Source organism: Ictidomys tridecemlineatus, chromosome 1, assembly GCF_052094955.1.
Source record: "Ictidomys tridecemlineatus isolate mIctTri1 chromosome 1, mIctTri1.hap1, whole genome shotgun sequence".
Taxonomy (NCBI): domain Eukaryota; kingdom Metazoa; phylum Chordata; class Mammalia; order Rodentia; family Sciuridae; genus Ictidomys; species Ictidomys tridecemlineatus.
The window spans coordinates 26,322,399-26,346,815 of NC_135477.1; positions in this window are offsets into that span (position 1 = coordinate 26,322,399).

A 24,417-nucleotide genomic window follows, 5' to 3' on the forward strand; every position below is an offset into this window, starting at 1 on the left:
GGGCGGGCGGCGGCACTGTAGACCCCCTATGTCCCAGCAGCCGAACTCCCACCCCTGCAGCAGGCCCTGGGAGAAGTTCTAACCTGAGCATCTCCAGCGCCCGGGGCGGCGTACCGGGCCACAACTGTGAGAAAAAACTAACGCAGCGAGAACCGCGACCCGGCGCCAGCGGAGGGCGCATTTCCTGAGCCGCTTCCGCGCGACAGCGGAGAGACGCGTCGCAGATTCCACCTGCTCTCGGGCCTGGTCCAGCACTGTCCAGGCCAAAGGGAAGGAGGAGGAAAGGAAAAGAGAAAGAAGCAGGGACGGGGCGGTGTGGTGCGGAGGAGGAAAGGAATGAAGAGTGGAAATGCGGGCTGGAGGGGAAGGAAAGCAGGCGTGGGGGGTTAGGCAGCGTCTCCCCTTGGCTCTCCTCCTGGACCGAGTGGGAGTGCCGGTTCCCCTGGCCTCAAGATTGAGGGCCCCTTTGCTTTGGCTCCCATAGGGCGCCACACTGAAGACTGAGACCTCAGCGGGGTTGCTGGAGGCCTCCACCAGCGCGTGGGACCAAGAGTAAAGAGAGAAGGAATTCCCTACCGGCCAGGCAGTCCTTGGGATGACGAACGCCCCCAAATTTTTCAGCCTTTGCTACTTCTTGGTGGATATGGTCCAACCCACTCTGTTCCTCCTCCCTTTTCCTGCCCCTCCCTAGTCGGAGTCAACCACAGAGTTGGAGTGGGAAAATTAGTTTTCTGAGAAAGAGATGGGCGGCTTAGTCAATACCTACTTATGTCCAGAGGCAGAGCTGCAACTGATGCCTAAAGCAGAATTTTTTAGGCTGGGGAGAATAGGGAGGCAGAGTCTCAACTGGACCAATTCAGACAGGCAGGGCACCAGTTAGTTGGTAAACCTGGATCTATGTTGTACTGAGCACTATGGTTTTAGAGGTAAATTCCACACTGACCCTGTTTGCAATGACATTACCAGGTGGCAAAGAGAAATTCTAGGAAGTGTCAAGATGTGAATCCTAAGGGTGACTGAGATATAGTGAAAGACAATTGAGGGATGTCAGGGAGCACTTGAAACAGGAGGGACTTGAAAAATTACTAAATGTACCATAAATGCAGGGGACAAGTGAGTGACTTTTTTTTTTTTTTTTGCAGGCAAAAGGAGCATCAAGAGAAAAGTTATAGAGCTGGGCTCCATGGCACATGCCTGTAATCCCAGCAGCTCTGGAGGCTGAGGCAGGAGGATCCTGAGTTCAAAGCCAGCCTCAGTAAAAGCGAGGCACTAAGCAACTCAGTGAGACCCTGTCTCTAAAAAATAGGGCAGGGCATATGGCTCAGTGGTTGAGTGCCCTTGGGTTCAATCCCCGGTACCCTCCCCCAGCCCCACCCAAAAGAGAAAAGGTATGGGAGCCAGGAGTAGTGGTATAGGCCTGTAATCCCAGCTACTCAGGAGGCTGATGCAGGAGCATTACAAGTTCCAGGCCAGCCAGGAGGGGCATCCAGCTCAGTGTTTGAATCTCCAGGCAGTCCTGGCTGCCCCCCAACACACACACACACCAAGAAGAAATAGAGAGAGGAAGGAGGGGTATGGAGAGGGGGCAGCAGTCCACCTAGGTGGAGAACTTAATTTAAAGGATTCTATGAAGCTAACATGGGAATTAGGGGTGAGGCAAGAGCAAAGATGGGGGAGTATGCAAGACCTTAGATAGAGAACATTTGCTAAGGAGTTTCAATTTTCCCCTTTGTACCATGAGGTGCCATTGCAGGATTTTAATCAGGAGAGTAAAAGGATCCAATTAGGAAAGGAAGGGCCATTTTGGAGGTATGGACAGTGGCAACAGACATTCTGGAGGTAGAGAGAGCAACAGAGACTGGGTAAGAGGTTTCTGCAAGCAAAGATGTGGTCTTAAAGCAAGACAGTCTGAGAGAGGAGAGGTTAAATGTGAGAGATGGAGGCAGGATGATTTGATTTAATATGTGTGGGAAGAGATGCTGAGTTAAGGTCCACTTAGGTTTCCACTTACTCTCACCTCTGATCTCTTCACTGCACTCTCCACCCCTATCCCCTTGCAAACCCTTCCCTGCGGTGGCTAGGAAATGAAAACCCATGTATCATGTCTGGGGCAACACCTTTCTGCCAACTCATGGACCCTTTATAAGGCAGTCACATAGAACAAGACACATTATAGAAAAGGACAACTTTTCACTAATCCCAAGACATCAGAGAAAGCAGCACTGACAGAGGAAAATAGAGCCAGTTTAGTTCTGAGGTGGACTCAGAACTACTCAGGTCAGAAACATATTAGTTATTGATATATTGATATCAAGGGATTGGGTGAATCCCTTGGACACACTGTGCCTAAGTGTTCACATTGGTTAAATAGAAACAAGAACTTCTGTCTTAAAGGATTATTGGGTGTGTTAAATAAGTTAGTATCCCTGGCACAAAGATGTTTGGCCAGATTAGTTTATTTTCTATTCACCTCTACCCTAGCCATAGACTTAAAAAAAATTTTTTTAAAGGTACTGTGGATAGAACTCAGGGCCACTCTACTACTGAGCTATGTCCTTACTTCAATTCCTTCCTCTCTGTTTTGAGACAATGTCTTGCTAAATTGCAGAGTCTGGCCTTGAATTTGTGAAGTTCCTGCTCCAGTCTCCAAAATAGCTGGGATTACAGGCCTGTGCCACTGCACCTGGCCTAGCCATGGACTTCATGAAAGGGGTGGGCACTGTCCCCTGTGCAAGCACAAGGTGTCAGGGGCATAAACAGCAGGAATATGGAAATGCTCTGGAGAAGTTATCAATCTAGAGAGAAAGCCTTGTGACTTGCTGGGGCAAGGATAGTGATGATAATAGCAAACAACCAGCAGGCCTAAGGGTTCATGGCATGCCAGGTGTTTTTATGACTGCTTTATATTTAGTACTTCCTTTTCAGTACTTCACCTACTAGTATGAATCCCATTTACAGATGAGGAAATCTAGGCACAAAGAGTTTTAATAACTCTTCTTCAATCACACAGTGAGTGAGCTGGTGGTAAAAGTAGAATCCACACTTGGTGTGGTTGGATACTGCCTTCATAATCTACACACTTAAGTATATGCTATGCTAGAAATTTCTGGTCCTCAAAAGGAAGTCAGGAGGAAAGAAACCATTCTCATTGTGGCTCAGAGGCCTCTTTAAGAGTTTTCATTTGGTGAAACCCAGGAGCTCTCCTCCCCTCTCTCTTCCAGATCCTCATATTAGTCCCCTTTCACCACCTCTCTGCTCTTTTTATTCTCTGCCCAGGGTCCCTATATCTGGGAATTCAGAGGTGGCTCCTGTGGTCAGGCCAGACAGGATTGCCAGGCTGCTGCATCACCCAGCCCTCACCCAGTTGTTCAGGAAGCTTGTAGCCCATGCCCCAAGAGTTGTTCTTTGTGATGGGAGAGAAATTTCCCCAGCCAGTCTCTGTCCATCTCTGAGGTGGCCTCAGGCTCTGCCAGATTCCAGGCTTGCAGCCTCAATATGCAGGAGAATTCCCTTCTCCTCCCATTTCAGCTGGGCTCAGCCTCTGATTGGGCTTTCATGGGGTTTGATCCTCAACACCAGCCACAGATAAGAATCCCTGGACTGATTCTGACACCCCACATGCAGACCTGACTTGGGTTGCCCCATGCTGATCCCTCATGAGACTGCCAAACTCCCCTGGGCACTACAGAGGAGGACAGAAAAGCATGCTCAGGAGCCTGTCCTTTCTATGGGCTCCATGTGTCCACACAACAGGTGCTGTGGCTGTCCTAAGAACTGACCTCTCTGAGGCCAGAGGGCTGCTCTCCCCATTTGCTACCATGTCTTAGAACTGTCCCACAAGCTCTCCTTTCTCTCTCTCTCTCTCTCTCTCTCTCTCTCTCTCTCTCTCTCTCTCTCTCTTGTGTGTGTGGTGCTAGGGATTGAACCCATGGCCTTGTGCATACTCCGCCCACAGGGGCCTCCTTTCTTAAGGACCAAAGAAGTCTTTTTTTGCCCTAGGCAGAAGTGGTCTTTGCCAAAAGACAAAAGTTGGAGAAGCTCTGGAATGACCAGGTCTGTGGAGACCACCCCTGACTTCCTGCAGAATGAGCAGTAATGAATATCTGTTGTGGTGGGGGGGGGGTGGCGGGGCTAGCCCAATGTTTTGGGAGGAATTTATTACTGGAATGTAGCCATTTCTCAGTCAAATATACAAAACGGCCTCTTCCAAATGACCTTTGAGCTCTTTAAAATAGTCATCCTAGCTGTAGCTGAGCAGATATTATTCTTAACATGCCAGTATCATGGGGCAAAACCACTTGTGCACTTCTCTTAGGAGTGTGCCTTCCAAGCTTGCAGCCCAGTCTTTTGACAGTCTTCCTCTAAGATGCACAAGATGTTAGGCAATAGGTCAAATCATTCAGAGAAGATTTTGGGGATGAAGATGACAGGATAGACATAAATTAGCTGTAGGAGATTTCTCTCCTGCTGCCCTACCCAGGTCTTTCTGCCAAGGAAAAGTGTGTATTTAGGATGAAGGTGTGTGGGCTTAACATTCCAGAAGTAAGTATATCCCCTCCCACTGGCAAGTTGCTTCTCTAAATCTTAGTTTCCTCATCTGAAACGTGGGAAGCCTCATCTCTTCTGCGTGGGGGAAATTAAAACCTTCAAGTGTCTAGCACAGTGCCTGGCACGCAATACAGCCCCGGTAAATACTGTCGTGATCATATGCCTTTTGAGGAGCCTGCCCTGCACCAGTCACAGGCTCAGGTACCTGGGCACTGCTAAACACCTAAGTGAGCGGGGAGGTTCCTCAGGCAGAGCCTTGCGGTAGGCCCGAGGCCGCGGATCCACTGGCCTCCAGGCTGTAAGCCCGAAGCCCAGCGGACTAGAACTGAAGGTGGGACGTCGGGGTCAGCGGCGGGCGGGGGTGAGGGCTGCCGGGTGTGCGCAGGATGCAGTCGGCCCCGGCACGCGTGGAAAGCGGGCCTGGCCACCGCCGCCAGGGAGCCCGCCGGGCTTGAAGTTGCCCTCGGGCCGGGCCCGTCCTCCGCGCTCTTAGCGCAGCTCACCAGCGGCCCGGGCTGCCCCGCCCGCCGAGCACTGGCGCTCGATTAATAATCATAAACCCCCCGCTCACCCTCCTCTTAAAATTAATAACTCTGTAATTAGAGTCATTTCAGAAGCCTCCTGAGCCGCCGAGGCCGGCCGGGCCGCCGTCCGCCCGGCACCGTGGGCAGGAGGGAGGAGGCCGGGCGCGGCGGCCGCGGCATCTGCAGGTACAGAATGAGAATTAAAATCGCTCTCAACAATCCAATACACTTTTTATCAGCCATCTATCTGAGAGCCGGGCCCATTCATCATCCGAGGCATTCTCCCTGAAAACAAGACCCATTCAGATTTTATACAAATTATCATATTTATCATCGTCTCCAACTCCGGAGTAACATCTCCGCAAAGTGTCTGCCGTCTCCCCGGGGAGCCGCGCGGCTCGGAGCGCCCGAGCGCCCGCCTGGCAAGTCCCCCGCCGAGCCCCGCCCTCGCGCGCTCCCCTCCCCCACGTCGCGGGCCCTTCGCTGGCCTTTGATCCTCAAGCTCTGCGTGGCCACTGCCCCTCTTCCCCCAGTACACCACTCTCTGGGTGTCTCTGTCTCTCTCTCTCTCCCCCACCCCCAGCCAGCCCTCTCTCCACCTGCTCTCCAAGGCCTGCTTGGGTCTTCCCTGTCTCTGACTCCATCTCTGCTGGTTTCTCTGGTTCTTTTGCTCTCTCCCCAAATCTCATCTCCTATTTTGCCAGAAACAAGAAAGGCCATTTGGGACAGAACAGCTGGAGTATCCCCTCATGGACTGTGGAGGTTTTCCAAAATGGGGCTCATCAGCTGATTGGAGGGGTGACCTCAGGGCCCACATCCAGGAGTCTGAGGTAATGAAGCAGGGCCATCACCCACTACAGCTCAGTACACATCACACAAACACACACACACACACACACACACACACATACACACACACACACACACATACACACACACACTCATCATACACACTACCCCATTATACTCAGCCCTCCCATATTACAGTCTCCTCTACCACTGTACACAACCCCTAATACATTCACATTTCCTCCCTATGCTACATTAACACCACACACAACCCCAGTACACACACAGTCCCCAATGCACACACCCCAGCTCCCTAACCTTACTCACTTGGCCCTCTTCAAATATACAGAGCTCCCAATACACTTCACACAGCCCCCAGTACATACACAGCTACCTACCACACATATAGTCCCCCAGTACACAGATGCAGAGAGAGACACCAATTCCAACACACAGGCATGCACATCTACACATCACCTCTCCTGTTGACTTATCCAGTTTCTTATCCTTTCTCCCCCTCCATTTCTTTCCCTTCCCTCTCTTCCTCTCCATGTGCACCTCTTCATCTCTCTCCCTGTCCCTTTCCCTCACCTCCTCCATATGCACACCCTTCAGATGGGAATAGGTCAGGCACTACAGTCCCTGGAACAACTTCAGAGTTGAAGTTTCCCTATAACTAGCAAGATCTCAGCTTCCTATTCAGCTCCTGGAAGAGGTCCACTTGCTCTGTTCTGATCCCCAGGAGATAATGAGGCTTCCCCAGGTCAGACCTACAAACACTGGACTTTTGAAAATGGCTTTTATTTAGACTTTAAGGAGGGAAGGCCTCACAGAGAGGGACAGTAGGAATATTCAGAACACAGGTTTCTGACTCAAACAGCCATTGTGAATGACTGCTTCCTTTCTAGATCTCAGTCCTGGAGGGTGATCCTCTGGCCACCTGGGGAGTAGCCAATCTCCAGCATTATACTGAGGGCCCCATTCTCAGTTTTCCTTCAAAAGACTGCCTCAGTGGGCTGCTGCAGAGGAGCCTGTTGTTATGTCTCCTGTGGGCCACTGGGTGATTGATTGATTCATTCAGTCAGTCATTTATTCCTCAGTTGTTAGTTCAAAAAACAGTACTGAGTGCCTTCTCTGTGCCAGTTCTGGGCTTGGCATGCAAATTATAGTGATAGACAAGAGAGATAGCCAGGCCCTGCCTCCAGGAAGGTTATAGTACAGAGCAACACATCCAACAAACTTCCTGGGATGTGTTAATTTTCTAAATCTGTGCTGTTCAATATGGTGACCACTAGCCATATGTGTCTATTGAATACTTGAAGTGTGACCGGGGAACTGATTTTTAAACTTTATTTAATTAAATTGATTTATTTAATATAGTTGTGGCTAATGGCTACTATATTGGCCAGCAAAGGTATAGCAGGCAGGTTAGTCTTCATTTTGTTAAATTGGGCAGGACATATGTGAAGGAATTTCTCCTTTTAGAACCATGAAATGTGAATGTATGAAATGTACATGAGAGAGGGGCTTCTGAGCACTGGTTCCTCTTCCTGTTTGGCCCACCAGTTCCTGTCTGCTACCATAATGCAACCCAGGGAACCCCTATCCAGTCCCCTCTTATTCTACAGGAACTTTGTTTCTTTTCTTCTCACTTAAATAAATCTCACCCTTTTATGCTAAAAAACCTAATTGCAACCACCCATCCAGGTGTGAAGACAATAACCTAAGTCCCTAAAACAGGGTCATTCTAAAACTGTAGTTGAATGATTGCCTATGAAAGAGTAATATGCTCTGTTGTCATAGCAGGGGCTCCCACACACAGATGACTGTAAAGGCAGGAAGAGTTATGCAGACAACAGGGAAGGGGTTCTCAGACAACTGGAGAGAGGAGAGCTTCTTTTTTTTTTTTTTCCAGTGCTGGAGAATGGAACCCAAGGCCTCATTCTTTACCATCACTGAGCTCCACCTGAAATACAGGAAGGATTTTTAAAGGATATGGTTCCTCCTCTCCTCTTCTGCCATGCAGAAGTGGGAGCCAGTAATGCCAAGTTGTCTAATTTTTTTAAAAGAAAGCCAGAGATATTTTTATTTGAAATTCTTTGGAAACTTTTTTTTAATTAAAAAAATTAAAACTGGGGCTGAGGATATAGCTCAGTTAGTAGAGTGCTTGCCTTGCATGCACAAAGCCATGGGTTGGATCCCCAGCACCATAAAACAAACAAAAACAAATAAAATATGACTGGGCAGGTGAGCAAATAATGAACATGCCAGGATAGTCGTTTGCAGGTTACAGATAATCTACATGTCCACCATCAGGAGCCTGATTAAATGACTTAAATACAACCATTCAATGGAATTCTAGGTAGTTTTAAGTTTGAGGGAAGTGACTCTTCACATATAGACATGGAAAGGGCTCCAAGGTAAATTAAGTGGAAAAAAAAAAAGGCATGGAATAATGTGTAAGGCACTATTCATGTGGGAAGAAAAGAGTGCACATAAGCATTTGTGCTGCATAGACTGGTTCCAGAATGATATACACAAAACAGGAAATAATGGTTGCCTCAAGGAAGGGGACAGGAATGGAAAGATGACTATTATTCTCCAGTATACACTGAGTATGTTTTAACTTTCACATTAACTGCATGCTTTACAGTGCAGGCTGAGCAAACCTGGCTAAAGATCAGATTTGACTTTGGGGCTACCTGTTTACAAATTCTGATCCTCATGGGATGTCCTTTGGTTGTTATTGTCTACAACACAGAGATGAGAAATCTGAATCTCATTTGTATTAAAGTTGCCCTGTTGTTCAAGCTTATATCACTGGTTAATGGTGGAGCCTTCATGCTAATCAGGTGTCTTGGCCCAGAGGCTGGCCCTCCTCACTCCCTCTTCCCAGAGAGGGGAAGAATGATGATGAGCATAACATCATGGTGATCAATGACAGCATTGTTGAGAACCTGTTAAATGGCACACAATGTGATAAATATTTCAGGTAGCATTTAGTTCTCACAACAGCCTTATGAACCAGAGACCATTATTACCCCATTTTACCGATGGGGAATCTGGGGCAGAGAGGTTAATTAAGCTGCCCAGTGTTATACTGCCCAGGGAGTGGTAGAGTTGAGAGCCTTACTTGGGTATTCTAACCCCAAAGTGGTCTTTCAATGCATTAAGAAAGTTCTGTAATTTTTTTTAAATGCTGGAGATCAAACCCAGGGCTCTCACCCATGCTAGGCAAGAGCTCTACTACTAAGCTAGCCCTAGCCCTATAATCTATTTTTGTATCCAATTATGAACTCATTTCTAAAATGCCCTATCATACCTCTCTAGGGTCTGCCAAGAGGTACACTGATCTCTCTAGTGTGGGTGTATGTACACATACGTACACACATATTTGTCCTAATTCATTTGTGTGAACCAAGAATAGATGCCCTTTGGAGACAGGTTTCCTGGGTCATCTTCTGTGATGAGGAGAAATGGATATCTAACTGCCATCAATGGTCCTTCAGATTCCTTGTGACCTTCTCTTCCTTACACCCTTGCACTCAGACATATCCCATGTCTGAGAGAAATAAGAATGACTTCTTTTCTCCAAATATATGTGAATATTGGCTCCAGGATTCTGGAGCTTTAATAATGCCAAGTGAATGTGAAGAAAAGTCTCTTTGGATTCCCTTAACATCCTGTAAGGAAGGCAAAAAAGAATTAGTACTCCTCTTTTGTGGATAAGGAAACTGAGGCTTACACATCACATTGCACACACATGCATATACACATGTGTACACATATCATAAGAATTGAAAGTTTGGGGCTGGGGATGTGGCTCAAGCTGTAGCGCGCTCGCCTGGCATGTGTGCGGCCCGGGTTCAATCCTCAGCACCACATACAAACAAAGATGTTGTGTCCGCCGAAAACTAAAAAATAAATAAATAAATATTAAAAAAAAAAAGAATTGAAAGTTTATTGTGGTACAAATCAACCCATTATTTCATGGCAATACCTCCAAGTTCCTGTTCCCATCTAGGAACCATTAGGGGAAACACAATACAATATCTCAAGCTGGAGATAGAAGAAGGCACCCTTTAAAGGAGAAGAGAAGTAAGCTAGGCACAGTGGTGCACATCTGTAATCCCAGTGACTAGGGAGGCTGAGGTAGGGGATCACAAGTTTGAGGCCAGCCTCAGAAACTTAGAAAGGCCCTCAGTAACTTAGAGAAGCCCTGCTTCAAAATAAAAATAACATGGACCAGTTATGTGGCTCTGTGGTATAATGCCCTTGAGTTCAATCCCCAGAACAAATAAAAAAGTAATAGGAGAACCATGGTCTTTGAACAAGAATTCATCACATTGGTAGCCAGGCATGATGGCCGATACCTATAATTCTAGTTACTAGGAGTCTGAGGCAGGAGGATTACGAGTTTGAGGCCAGCCTGAGACACTTAGTGAGACCCTGTCTCAAAATAAAAATATTAAAAAGGGCTAGGGATATAACTCAGTAGTAGAGCTCTTGCCTGGCATACCCAGTCCCTGGGCTCAATCTGCAGAAAAAAAAAGAAATCTCATTAGTGGCTGGAGTTCTACAGCTAGAATCATGACTGCGTATGAGTTAAAGTTTAATGTAGCTTTCTTTGCACAAGGATGTGTATATATTCACTGGCTCTCAAGGTGCCACACAAGTTCACACAGATTTCCCTTCACTCACAACAACCTCATCCTCCTGCCAATCCTAGCCAAAGAAAAAATGAACCAGAAGGTCCAAAGATTCTCAACCTGGCCCCAGATCCCCTTAGCCAGAGTCCTAGATCTCTGGTACTAACCTCTATGCCAGTACATCACTAAGGGAGAATAAGTAGGTAAATATTGAAGGCACATTCCACCCCCTCTCCTCCTAGTGTGTGTGTGTGTGTGTGTGTGTGTGTGTGTGTGTGTGTGTGTGTGTATATATATATAGGAAAACACAGACTCTGGTAGGATCCAAAATTTTGGAGTGCCCAGGGTGGCCAGAGGCAGTCTTAGATGGAGATGACAAATCTGGCGCCTGTCTTGACTAACTAGGCCTCCCCTAGGGCCTCAAGTACCACCTCCAAGGAATTTATTTTACAAATACTTATAATAGCAATGTACTTAACACTGTTCCAGGTACAAGTGTGTTAGTTTCTTATTATTGTCATTACAAATGACCAAAATCGAAATAACAACACATTTGTTATCTTACATTTCTTGGGCTCAGAAGTTTAAAAGGAGTCAAGCAGGGCTTTATTCCTTTTGGAGGTTCTAGGGAAGAATTAGTTTCCTTGCCTTTCCAAGGTTCTAGAAGCTACCCACATTGGCTCCTGGCTCCAATCTATCCTTCTGTTCTTGCATCTCCTTTGACTCTGATACTCCTATTTCCTTCTATAAGTATCTTTGTGATGACATTAGGTTCATTCACATAATCCAAGATAATCATCTCAAGACCCTTAATCACATCAGCAAAACCCCTTTGGCCATGAAGGCAATATATTCATAAATTTTGGAGACTGAGATTCTGGACATTTTTAGGGGTCCAACAATTATTCTACTTACTACAGTATTAACCCAACTAACCCTAATGACAATTCTATAAAGTAAGACTATTACTGTCACCATTTTGCAAATAGAGAAACTAAAATAGCCAGAGATTAAGCCATTCGCCCAAGGTCATGCACTTAGTACATGACAAAACCACAGTTAAATCCCACAAAATATGTCTCCTGAGTCTGAGTTCTTAACTGCCATGTACTTGGAGAAACAAATACTGTGTCTGCACTTGCATACTATGGTATCTCATACCATGTCTACGTGTGTTTCATACATATACACATGTCTATCCTCTGTATGTATTCTGCTCAAAAATGCACTACAAAAATAGGAATATACATAAAATATCTGAATATATGCATCCACAAATATCTCTTCTGCTCATGTATGCTCATACTATATACAAGTACACATGCCCTGTGTGTGCACGCACACACACACACACACACATATTGATGCATATTATCTCTGAAAGGCTATGTATAAGTAGATACTGTGCAGACAAAGCAAACATAATGCACTTTTGATACTATTGGCACACACTGCAACTACATACATATGCTATACGTGAATATACCACACATTCATGTACATTCAGCAATACCTATGCTGCTTTACACATAAATTCTGTGAAAATACACATATCCCATAGACTTACCTGTCACATGTCCATCTGTGAACATGTACCCTTCACCTGAAAATATGATACCCTGCATACCCTACTTAATTCATATTTGCACACGTTTTCAAGTACAATGCACATATATATGAAGACCCTGAGTATGCACATCCTGCTTGCACACATGTCCCACTCTGAATATACACACAAAATCCTTTCTTGATACATTTTATAACACATCCTGCAAATATAGAAATGCATCTTATTCAGCAGGTCTAAATCCATGCTGAATTCTCTGCTTTAATCAGTACTTCACCTAAGAAAATAACCCCACTAGGGTCTAGCCCTTTCGGAGGTTTTGAAGCACTTCCTCAAGCATTCCCCAACACTGTGTCTGAATTATGCCCATTTTCCTGGGGAGGAGGCTGAGGCAGGGGAAGGGCGGGGCTAACCCAGGGCCGCCCCGCCCCGCCCCTCCCGCCGCTGAGGTGTGATCAGCCCCCGGCTCGTATCCCTCAGCTCCAACAGAAAAGTAGTTCCAATACCATGTTTGTTAACTAGGTTATCTAGGCTGTGGAAGATTTTAATGTTGAATTTTATGGCTTTACCACGCTCTGCCGTCCTTGTGAATATTGTAATATTGCATTTTTTACAAGTTACTCTTCTGTTAATGTTCCAGCTAGTAACTTTTATAATCCTCCTCAATGAAATTTTTTTGTATTCTTCCGCACCGTTAACCCCAATGGCGGCGCCTCGGCCCCTGGCAGGAGGCAGATACGAGATGAATTCCTCTTTAATCAGAAATAATAATAATAAAAACACACACGCGGCTCTGCTGCCTCTCGCTCCAACTTCCCTCACCGCCGCTGCCGCCTCTCAGGGCCGCCCGTGGGCCCTGCGGCCTAGGCCCGGGGCGGCTTCCAACAGACGGCTGCCGGCCGCGGCTGGGGCAGCACTGGCTCTTCGAGCTCTTCGCCGTGTCTCGGACTCTCGCCCCTTGGCGGCCTCCCTCCCCGACGACCTCTCTTGCCCAGTCTTCAGCCTCCAGCGGACGCCCTCCCTGACTCTTGTTTCTGCCTGTGTCCACTGTAGCCCTCCCTGCTGCTGCCTCGGCCAATCACTGTTTCTCCCTCTTTCCCACTTCTGTCTCCACGTCTGCCTCTCGGGCTCCCTTCATTCCCGCTTCTATTGTGGATCTCTTCTTCCTTCTGCCTGGCTTTCATTCAATCTTCTCTCTTTTTTACCTCTATCTTATGCATTTATAATCTCCATCCTCCCCGACCCATACCTTTTTTTTTTTTTTAATCTCAGAAAAGCAGAAGCCATTTGGGATGAGGAGTGGTGAGTCCCTGAGAAGAGACTGACCGTGGTTAGTGAAATACATGTAGCCTTGAACCAGTTTGGGGCTGGGTTGACCTTGAGTACACTTGAAACCACTTAAAGAGGGTTATAGTGTCTGTGGCCATACCAAGGGAAGAGATCAGCTGGAGAGGGGCTGTGTACAAGGGTTGTACAAGTGAGGGCTAAGTCAGGGAGGCCCAATTTCTGGGGTGTGGGAAGAGAAAGCAACTGGCCAATGGGCCCTGGATTAGTGCCAGACACATTCTTGTCCTATATATTGGTAAAAACCCACCTAGAAGAAGGTATGGAGAAAACCAGCTGTTAACCTGAGAAGATGAAGGCATGAGTCTTGATGGAAGGAGACTGGTGTGCAGCTTTTGTGCTGGGGTGAACGGCCTGTGGCACAGGAAAACATGAACCAAGACTATAGCAGACCTCAGGAGTTTATGCAGTCAAGTATTTCTTCAGCATTACTATGTGCCAAATCCTGTACTAGAACCAGGGAACACAATGATGAGTGAAAACACAGTTCTTAACCTCATGGAACTTATGGACTGGTGAAAGTGACAGAAGTTAATCAAACAATCATCTTAATATATCTTCACACACTGGGATCACTGCTAAGGATTCCTGAGCTGGAGAATACATCCCTGGGGTTTTCTATATATAGGATCCTATAGTGGCTAATGGATTAAATTGGTCTCAGGGCCTGATAAGGCTCTGGGGTTACATTCCTGGGCTTCTCATCTTCCTTCCTAGGCTTACCCCCTCTCCCTTTTTTAAAGAGTGTGGGATTCCCCAGCTGAAATGAAATTTTATCAGCTGCTCTTTAAGACTCTACCCCATCAGATTTTCCTAGCCACGACCAGATCTGACCACTACAGCATTCTACTCCTTTATAGTGCAGAGGGGATGGCGGTCCCACACGTGAGAACAGAGGTGCTAACATATGGAAAACAGAGCCCCAGCTCAGCCAAACATCTGGAGCGCTAATAGCAGAAGCCACTAGCAGCCCCGGACTCAGGGTTCAGGATGGGTATGGGATGCGGGAGAGTTCTCCTATTAGGAGAACAATGCCCCTGTCTTTGCACCTCTAAACCTGAACTTGGCCAGGTAGTCACCTTAAAGCAATACTGAGTAATATCCCCCTACCACCCCGACCCGCGCCAGTGCCGCTGCGTGTGCCCCTACCAGCCGAGTCCCAGTTACTGTAGAAAAGGGTTAAAGAACTTGCTTCCCATTCCCACCTCCACTGCGGGCCCGGAACGTGCAGGTGAAGAGGATACTGTTAAACGGGATCTGGAGAGGGGAGGAAAAGAGGGATGGGGGAGGGGCGGGGACGCCCGGCGCGCCTGTGCGAAGCGCGGAAGCTGCGAGCGCCCGCGACAGTAAAACATCTGTAATGTGCCATTCGCCGCTGCTCGCTGATTGCTCATGGATTAAAGATTAAAATCTCGGCTTTGGCAGATGGGGAGAGAGAGGAAACTCTTACGAGCACGTTTTGCATCTGCATTTCATTCTGCTCTGTTCCCTGCGCCACGCCTGGTGGAGCCCGCCCTACCCCGCCCACCCAGCTCCCGGCTCCCCCTGCGCGGCCAGGCTGGCCCAGACCCCTTAGGCCACCAGTCATCTTCAGACCCTTCTGATCCGCCTGAACCCTGAGCTCTTGGTCCCCCTCGTCCCGGTCTCATCTAGGATTCCCTTCTCCGATGGGATGTGGTCTTTTCCTTACTCCCATCCAGAATCTCCCCAAAAAAGGGGTATGGTCCATTCCAGAAGCTGGGGGCACCATCTACATGCCCACCGTCTAAACCGGCTGCATCTAGAGAGTATGAAAGCTGAGGCACAGAAGGTGGTGCTCTTGGGTTTGGAGAAAAGGAATTGTGGCATAGGCAGATGGGCTCACCTGGGCAATTGTTTTCCTCCTGTTTTTCCCCCCTCCCCACACTAAGCTTCTGTGGAGGAAGGGATTGGGACAGGAAGAAGGATGGGTTCAGAAGGACACCCAGGAGCTTTTAGAATGGGAATGGAGGGAAATGCTCCCGGAACTGGACTCTTAGCTTTTGGATAATCCCTACAAATTAGCTGGGTCCTAGACTCTGAGGAGTGTGCTCAGGCACTTGGGGTGGATTCACTAGCTTCTTCAATTCCCCCTCCCTTCAGGATGTGTCCCTGACATCAAACTTTGTTGGGAGGGAAATCTAGGCAGAAAGAAGTAGAGACAAAGGACTGTCAGAAAGACAGGACAATAGCAAGTCAAAAAAAAAAAAAAAAAACAATAAAAAGCCGCACAGTTGCAAGGCAGATGTGAGCACCTGCATCTGATGGTAGGGGAGAAGGCCAGGGAGATGGCAGAAGGGGCCCTGCCTCCATTCCAGGCCCCATCCGGGAAGAGGAGGTTGGTCTAGGGTGAGCAGAAGAAAAGCTGAAGAAGGATGAACGAGAGGAGGATCAGTGTGGCAGATGTAATTAATTACTGCATATTAAAATGTTTGTTTACAGAGATGAACAGCGGCTGGAGGTCTGATGGTAATTAATTCACAGCATTTTCCAGCCCTCTTTGAGCTTGAACCCCTGGGGGGCAGACTGGACTGAGTGAGGTGCTGGCTTGCTCCTACCCTCCTCTCACCAGGATTAGAGCCCAGATTGCTGAGACTGGGAGAAGGCAGGGAACTCAGACATCACCAACTCTAATCCCACCATACATTTGGGGAAATCCAGGCCAGAGAGGATTTGTGATTAGTGATTTGGCCAATGCCATCAGCTAATCAGTGGTAGAACCAAGATTCTGATCCTAGCTTCCTGGAAAGTGTTTGAGGTCAAAGAACACTGAGGAGAGTGATCTTGGGCAGAGATGATGATGATGATGAGAGAGAGAAAGAAGCAAGGAACATTAGGGCTGAAGAAAGAACTTGGGAAGAGGAAGATAGACCTAGATCCCTTAGGAGAGGGGAACAGAGGACCTTTCAGTCTGAAGAGGTGGGGTGGAGCAACAAGTTTACCAGAAAGTAGTAGTTCCTTCACCATTGCACTGTCCTGGGCCATGAGGGAGGCAGAGCATTAAATATCCTCTGCATTAGGGTCTAACAATCTGGCAAGCTTTGTGACTTTAGGGAAATAGCATAGCTTCTCTGAGAGCTCATGTCTTTATCAAATGGACACCTCCCTCACAGGGCAGCTGGGAGGAATGAGCAAATTGCTCACATTTTCACAGTGGCTGCCTCTGCTCCCCCTCCTCTTCACTCACACACAGTCACCCATAGCAGCAGAGACACAGTCACATTCACAAGTATCCCTTAACTTTTTCATTCATTCATCAAGAAGTCAGCTGATGTGTGGAGATGGAGGGAGGCAAGAAGAGCTCTGCCTCTGCTCAGTAGGAGCTCACAGGATTCAAACATGGAGAGTCCATGGTGAAGGTGTAGAAAGAATGTCAGAAGAGTGAGGGGTACAATCCATATATGAGTGAGCTGGCAGCACTAGGAAGGAGGCTTCCTGAAGCATCTGGGCCTCAAAGGATGGATGGCAGTTAGCAGGAGTGGAGGCAGAAGCAGCTCTGTGGAGTAGCTGGGCAGTAAGTATTGCTCTGGTGGAAGGGCTCCCCCTTGCTCAAGGTGCCCATAGTATACAGGGATTCCACATAGGTCCCTCATTTGGGTTTGGTAGGGCAGAAGAGAGAATCCCTCATTTTCTTCCTTGGGCCCTGCTCTTTCCATACCAAGTCCCCTCCTGTGAAGCCCACATGGAGGATGACACTGGGTCTAAGTGAGCAGAACAAAAGCTTAAGAAGGATTAAACAGGTCTTCATGGTGAAGAAGGTACTTCCTTGCTGAAAGGTCTAGCCTGGAGTAAGGATGAGAATAGGGGGCAGTGATCATGTGATCATATACTTGCAGGGATTGTGAGGGACAAGAGGGCTGCTAATGCTCTTGTGTTCTTGGGTGGGTGGCCATGATACATTTATAGATGTGTGAATGCATGTGTGTGTATGTACATGTGCTAGCATGCCAGTGTGACCCCGGGATGTCCCATGTGTGTGCAGAGAGGCTACTTTAGTACATCTAGGCCTTTCCTCTACAGCCAGTGCCCCTCCCCACACCCCTTTGGTCTCTACAGATGAAGTGGGAGGAGGACCAAGGTCCCCAGATAGTGAGGGTCACTCCCTGGTCTGGTCTAACTCCTAGGGCCCTTCTAGAGTGTTCTAGCCTCCTTGCTGGCCAGGGCTAGTGAGGCGGGAGGAATAATTCCTATTGTCCTGTGTGTGGTCTCTTTCCAACAGCTCTTGGGCCCTGGCTTTTACAAATAGGGGCGGCGGGGCGTTGGTGGAGAGAGAGCACACAAGGTATATTTATTACAATCAAACACAAAAGACAAAGAAAGCCCAGGAGCTAGACAAGCAAAAATAAGAAATGAAAACCCACTTGTCAATTCACACCCAGAAAAAGCCCCCTCTACATGTTGCTCTATTTCATTCCAGTCTTTTTTCTATGTGAACCTTGGGGCCGCCCAAGTTGGCCCCGCTGGGTGCCTTGCCCCCGGGGGTCCCCCTCCTTCCCCACTGCTCCTCATCCCAGCTGCCAGGCCACGCGTCCAGGAAGCCGCTCCTCCAGGTCTCCTCTCCCTCCCCACGCCACGCAGGAGGGCTGGGTGGGGGGGCGACCTGGTGGCTGGGACACGCTGCTGGGGCGCCCCCGGCCGGCTGGGCCGGCAGCGGGGCGCGGGGCGCGGCGCCGGGAGGAGCCGCGGGAGGGAAGTCGCGGAGGGAGGCGGGGTGGAGCTGTCGCTTCCCATCAGGCGGAGGATTGTTCCCGACACGCGCAGGCCCCGCGGCGTTTCTGTGTCAGGGAGTTTTGCCGGCGCCGTGACCCATGCGAGGGGGGTCGGGCTGCGCGCGGGGAGCGGCCAAGAGTGACCAGCGCGGCCGGCCGCATCATCACCACCTGGCCGGGTCACTGCTTCCGGCTCCTGCCGGGAGTGCCGCGGAGCGGGGGAGGGCGCAGGCACCTCCCGGTGTACCCGCTCCCATCCCTTGGGGAAGGTCAAGTGGGAGAAGCATTTCCCACCAGGGGGAAGAGACGCCCAGGAGCAGCAGAAATCAGCACCCTGAGCCTCAGTTTCTTCCCTTTGGAAATTGGGCGCGGGAGGCCTTTCATGTTCCTGATTTGAGTATGCCTTTTCCCCTGAAAAGTGGATAAGGTCACCGCAGGAGTTTGAATGCTTGAGGGTGGGCAAGTCCCCCAGTGAGGGGCCGGATGGCTTCACCAGGTCCACGTTACCCCTGAATCACTGAAGGGTGGACTCTACGGAGTGAGGCGAGGGACCCGCGGTTGGAGAGGGGGTGTCTATGCAAATCAGATGATAATAGGGGTGTGGGTGGCCGAGTTTCCGGAGCAGGAATGGAGGATGGAGGAGGGGCGGCAGGGAGGGAGGGGCAAGTTCCTGACCTCTTCTCCCAACCCACTGGTCCCATCTGAAGTCTGCCTGTTCCTATCTTCAGCACTTAATGATTTTGACGGGCCCCACCCGCGCACCATCGGGGCCTTTGTGTCTGCCAGACCAATGGCCCCTCTCCTGGGCCCACCCATCAGTCACCCGGAGCTCCAGCTGTTCCCAGCCTTTGGAGCAAGCTCCGCCGTCACCACTACAAATTGGCTCTCAACAGCCGCTTGGAGACCCCTTTTCTGCCATTGTCTCGGGACAAATGGCCTTTCCCCTGCACACCGCCCTGCAGGCCCAGCCCAGGCTGCCTGCTGCTTCTGGGAAGAGGGGAGGGGGACATCCAGCCCTTCCAGGAAGCCCTCCTTCTCTAACACAGATAATTTAGCCAAGCTGGGCCAGCAGACCATTGCCACCTCCTGTCCTTTCTCCAGTCGGTCTTGTCTTATGAGGACAGGACTGCGCTTGCTTCTGTTTCACTCATAGCCCCAAGAGCTGCAGAAGTCTCATTATGTACTTGTTGACTGAGGCTAAAGTGAGGGGTAGCAGAGAAGAGAGGGCTGGATTGGAGAAAAGGGCATGGGAACTGGAAGCTAGGGTTCCCTGGAGCCTCCATGGCCAAACAGAGCCAAGACAATTACATGCCTAGTTTTGCTGATTGCATTAAAATCATTAGAATGAGGGCTCTGAAAGTCATACATTAAGGGGTAGAATTAGAAAGGGCTTTGGAGACTAGCACAGGCATCCTCAAAGTGAATCAGGTATGATGGAAATGTATGGGCAGACAGGCACCTTTGCACTCTCTCCCAGTGACCTTCTCACCACCCACTCACCCTCCCTTACTTTCTTCCTTTTTCTCCTTCTTCCAGGATCTAGGCTTAAACTTTCCTGCACACTTCCTGCACCTGTTTCTCTTTCTTCCTCTCTCACATTCCAACCTTTGACTTCCAACACTGGATGGCATTAGGAGAAGGCCTGACAGGATGCAGTTGGGGGGGGTTGGCTTGGGGAGTGGGAGATAGATCAACACACCCCGGTGGGGTGGGTCTTTCCCTTAGTCAAATGCCCATCTTCAGTCACTGCCAGGGTGGCAGGAGAGTACAAATAGTGAGGCTGGGGTGAGAATGTAAATGGGCCTGTCTGCTATGTCTGTGAGAGAGGAGGCCAAAATGCTAAAGTCTGGACAAAATTGTGTCTATGGCTGCTTATGGGAAGGTGTCAAGTTGTGTGTGTGTGTTTATGTGTGTGTGTGCATGCAAGTACGTTTGAGAATAAATTCTGTATGAAGCTGGTCTTCTTCATTTGACATTGGTGGGAGTTCTGGAGAAGAGAGCCTGGTGTTTCTCCAGATCTCAAGTGAGTGGGCTGGGCCATACTGTACTGCCCAAAGGTGGGCTCAGGTCTGCCTGTGTTGGGCTGGATGGGGGAGAGTATTGTGGTGGTGAATGGGTTTATCTGGCCAGGGGAATGGTGGAGAAAGGATGGGGCGTGAGTGGGGGTGGAAAATGGAATTGCCAGCCTGGAATGAATGGATGGTGGAGTTTCTCTTTTGTAACCGAGAATAATTAAGATAGATGTGCGGATGGATTAGCTGTCCTGCAAGGTCAGGAGCGCATTGCCGGATCACTCTATTATTTCGCTGCGCCACTGTTACCCAGCTAACGCCTTTTTCATGATATTTTGAACATCCACACAGAAAAAACCAAGTGAGTGCGGGAGAGATACAAATGGATCGTTTGGTGGAGAAATTCGTCTTCGTCACCGCCGCCAGGCTGGGATTAATGCGATTGAAGGTTCCTCCAGGCTCCGCCAGGGAGACGGGCTCAGGAAAGCAAGAGAAATTGGTTTGTACCCCTGGGAGCAGGATTGATGGGCCAGGCCCGCTAGGCTGGGCTGGCCTACGGTGTTCTCAGGCAGGGCTGGGGGTGGGGAGTGGGTCTGGGACCTGGCCATAGCCTGGGTGGGGTTCTGCCCTGAGGGAAAGGCCTAGACTGGCCTAGAACTGGCAGGAGCTTGCTTTGAGGCTGTGGATGTGATGATGGGAAGATCTCAGGCTCTCATGTCTCAGGTGGACTGAGGGACTGATGCTAAGAATAGAAAGGGAGAAGCCTGTTTCCCAGTGACATCTGTCTTTCACGAGTGACCCAGGTGAGCCTGCTAGTGTCCATCCAGCCCTAGAATCTGTGGGATATGGTCTGGACAGGAGAGATGTGACCTGTCTACTCCTGGCCTGGAGCAAACAATTTCTGAGCCCATATCATGTGCCTGGCCCTGCTGGGTTGATGAACTTATGTTTCCTGTCCTCACAAAGGACATAAGTGAAATAAAGATGGGCATGAAGGATGGTCAGAGAAATAGGAAACTTGGACAGTGTGTGTGTGTGTGTGTGTGTGTGTGTGTGTGTGTGTGTGTGTGTGAGAGAGAGAGAGAGAGAGAGAGAGAGAGAGAGAGAGAGACTTACCTTTTATGTTGGCAGTGCTGGGGATGAACCTAGGGCTTTGTACATGCTGGGCAAGTGCTCTGCCACTGAGCTACCCCCCAGCCTCTCTCTCTCTCTCTCTTTTTTTTTTTAATGAATGGATATGGCAAAACATAAACATTATATATGAATGAAATTAAGGCTCCTTTCACCCTTCATTTTCAGTCCAAATGTTCTTTTTTCCAGAAGCAACTACTGGTATCATTTGTGTATGTGTGTATATATATCTTTATAGGAATATTCTATATTCATAGAGAATAGCAAACTATACATATTATTTTATGACTTGGGCTTTTTAAATTTAAAAAAAAACTATTCTGGAGATCATCTCAGAGAAATCTGTGAGGAGCTCCCTCGTTCTTCTCATTAAAGTGTAGTGTTCTGTTGTGAAGATGTCCTGGTCTCTCACTAAACCTGTATTGATGTGCATGTAGGTTGCTACCAGTTTTCTCCTACTGAAAAGAATTCCAGAGTGACTATCCTTGAAGTAAAATTGATGGGCTAAAGTGAATGTTTAAGAAGGAGTTTCAGCTTTGGGTTCAAAGGGAGAGAGAGCAGTGATACAAGCAGAGTAAGGGGGGTTGGAGAGGGAGAAGGACCTGGAGGCAGGAGTGGGCCAACTAGACAGAGCAAAGAGAGGCTGAGCCAGGGGAAGCAGGCTTGGATAATAATCTTGATTCTATTCTTTACTAGTCCTGTGATTTTACACAAGTTATTGAACTTATCCTTTTTTTCCTCATAAAGTGGGGAGTACAAAATGAACCTCGTTCATTTCTTGTGAGGTTAAAACTTTTTTTCCATGATTATGTATGGAAAAATGGGCAGAACGTATTCAACAATAAATGTAGCAATTATTTCTGGGTAGTTGCATTTTGAAATGTCTTATTTTTTCTCATAGATGTTTGCATTATTTGTGTTATCTAAAATGTCTACAATGTGCCTGTGTTATTTTCACAATAAGAAAGAAAAAGTTTAGACTTTTTAGATTATTTTGGTGGGGTAGGAAATGAGGTGAAGGTAGAAGCCATTGTAGGCTCAGATATTTGGTGAAGATTTCTTGTGAGAGACTGCTGGGGTGGGTTAGATGTGCAGAATAGGTGGAGGGATACAAGTGAGCAAAAGTGTGGAGATGAGAAAGCATCTGTGGGGAAGGTGATCCAGATGGGCCAGAGCAGAGTCTTTGTGCTCATTTCATTCATTCATTCATTCATTCATTCATTCATTCTTTCCACAGTTCTGGTCAGGCACCATGCTCTGCCCTGAGGGCTCAACGCCTTGTGGATCTTATGATGATGAAGAAGTTCATGAAGATGTGTGAATTGCTTCTATGAAATGTCTACATTGAATCTGTTTGAATCTTCTGAGGGCCTTAGTCAGAGAGGTAAGGGAAGGCTTCCCAGGGGGACTCTCTACTCAAACTAAAATTAGAAGGACAAATAGGTGCTAACCAACCAAGAAAGGAAGAGAGACATGTATCAGGAAGAGGGATCAGCAAGGGTGATGGCCCAGGGGCAGGAGTAAGCCTGGTGGGCATGAGATGTGAGTGTAGAGAATGAGGGAAAGGGCTGGAATTGTTGACTCACCAGGCTGTCCAGGCCTGTGGGGACTGTGAGAAGGATTTTAAATTTCATCTTGAAAACATTGAGAACCATGGAAGGGTTTAAGGGCATATGGGACATGGTTAGACTTGTGTTTTTAGAGGCCCTGTTGTCTATAGGACTGGACCTATGTGACTCATTGAGGAGATCACTGGAAATAGATGGTGATAATGTGAACAAGAAGAACGGTGATGAAGATGGAAGAAAAAGGATGGTACTAACAAAAGAGAAAGGGAGAAAAGATTAAAAAGATATGTATGAGTGGTGTAACACACCTATAATCCCATCTATAATCCCAGTGGTGACAGAGGCTCAGGCAGGAGGATTGCAAATTCAAAGCCAGCCTCAGCAAAAGCAAGGCACTAAGCAACTCAGTGAGACCCTCTCTCTAAAACAATACAAAATAGGGCTGGGGATCTGGCATAGTGGTCAAGTGCCCCTGAGTTCAATCCCCGGTACCCCCCCAAAATATGTATGGGGGACTGTGAGGTAAGACTATGAGAGAGTCCATAAGGCCAGGCTGAAAACTGAAGTCAGCCACCTGGAGCCATTGATAGTGGGTGATATACCAAAACCACCATTCATAGAGTGAAATGCTTACCTGTGCTGGGACATGCAGAACTAATTTTTTTTTTTAACACATACCTCATTCAATCCTTGCAACTATCTTATTGAGATTAGTACTGTTACTTCCAATTAGTGGGTGAGTTAAGCAGCTTGTTCTGGGTCACCTGCTACTAAGAGGTGAAGCTGGTCTTTACACTCTGCATTCTGGTTCCAGGGTATGACCATCAAGCTACACTTCCACAGAAACTTTTTGAGTGGAAGTCTGTGATCAGATATGATCTTTGGAAAATTAACATGGTGGCAGTGAGCAGAATGGATGGGTTTGGGAAGACAGGCTTAGTGGCTAATATTTCAAGTGGGTGTGAGGTAGGGGGTCTGAGCCAAGGTGTAAGCAAAGAAATGGGAAGAAAGGGATGGATATGAAGGCCATTGTGCATAGATGTAATTTAAGACATGTATTTCTATTGTTGCTGTTACAATTTACCACAAATTTAGTAGCTTAAAATAATACCCATTCTAGGTGCAGTGGCACACACCTGTAATCCCAGTGAGTGGGGAGACTGAGGCAGGAGGATTGCAAATTTGAGGTCAGCCTGGGAAATTTAGAGACACTATGTATCAAAACAGAAAATAAAAGGGCTGGAGATATAGATCAATGGTAAAGCACCCTTGGGTTCAATCCCCAGTACTGCAAAATAAAACAAAAACACCCACTTTTTAATTTCATAGATATCATAGGTGAGAATAGGTGAGAAGCCTAGGCAGACATGACTGTTTTCTTTCTTTGTCTCACAAGGTTGAAATCAAGGCATTATCCAGTCTGGGATCTACTCTGAAGCTCTGGGGAAGAATCTACTTCTGCATTTATTCCTGTTGTTGGCAGAATTCAGTGTTTTGCTATTGTCGACTGAGGTCCCTGCTTCCTTGCTGGCTGTCAGTGGGGGAGTCACTCACAGCT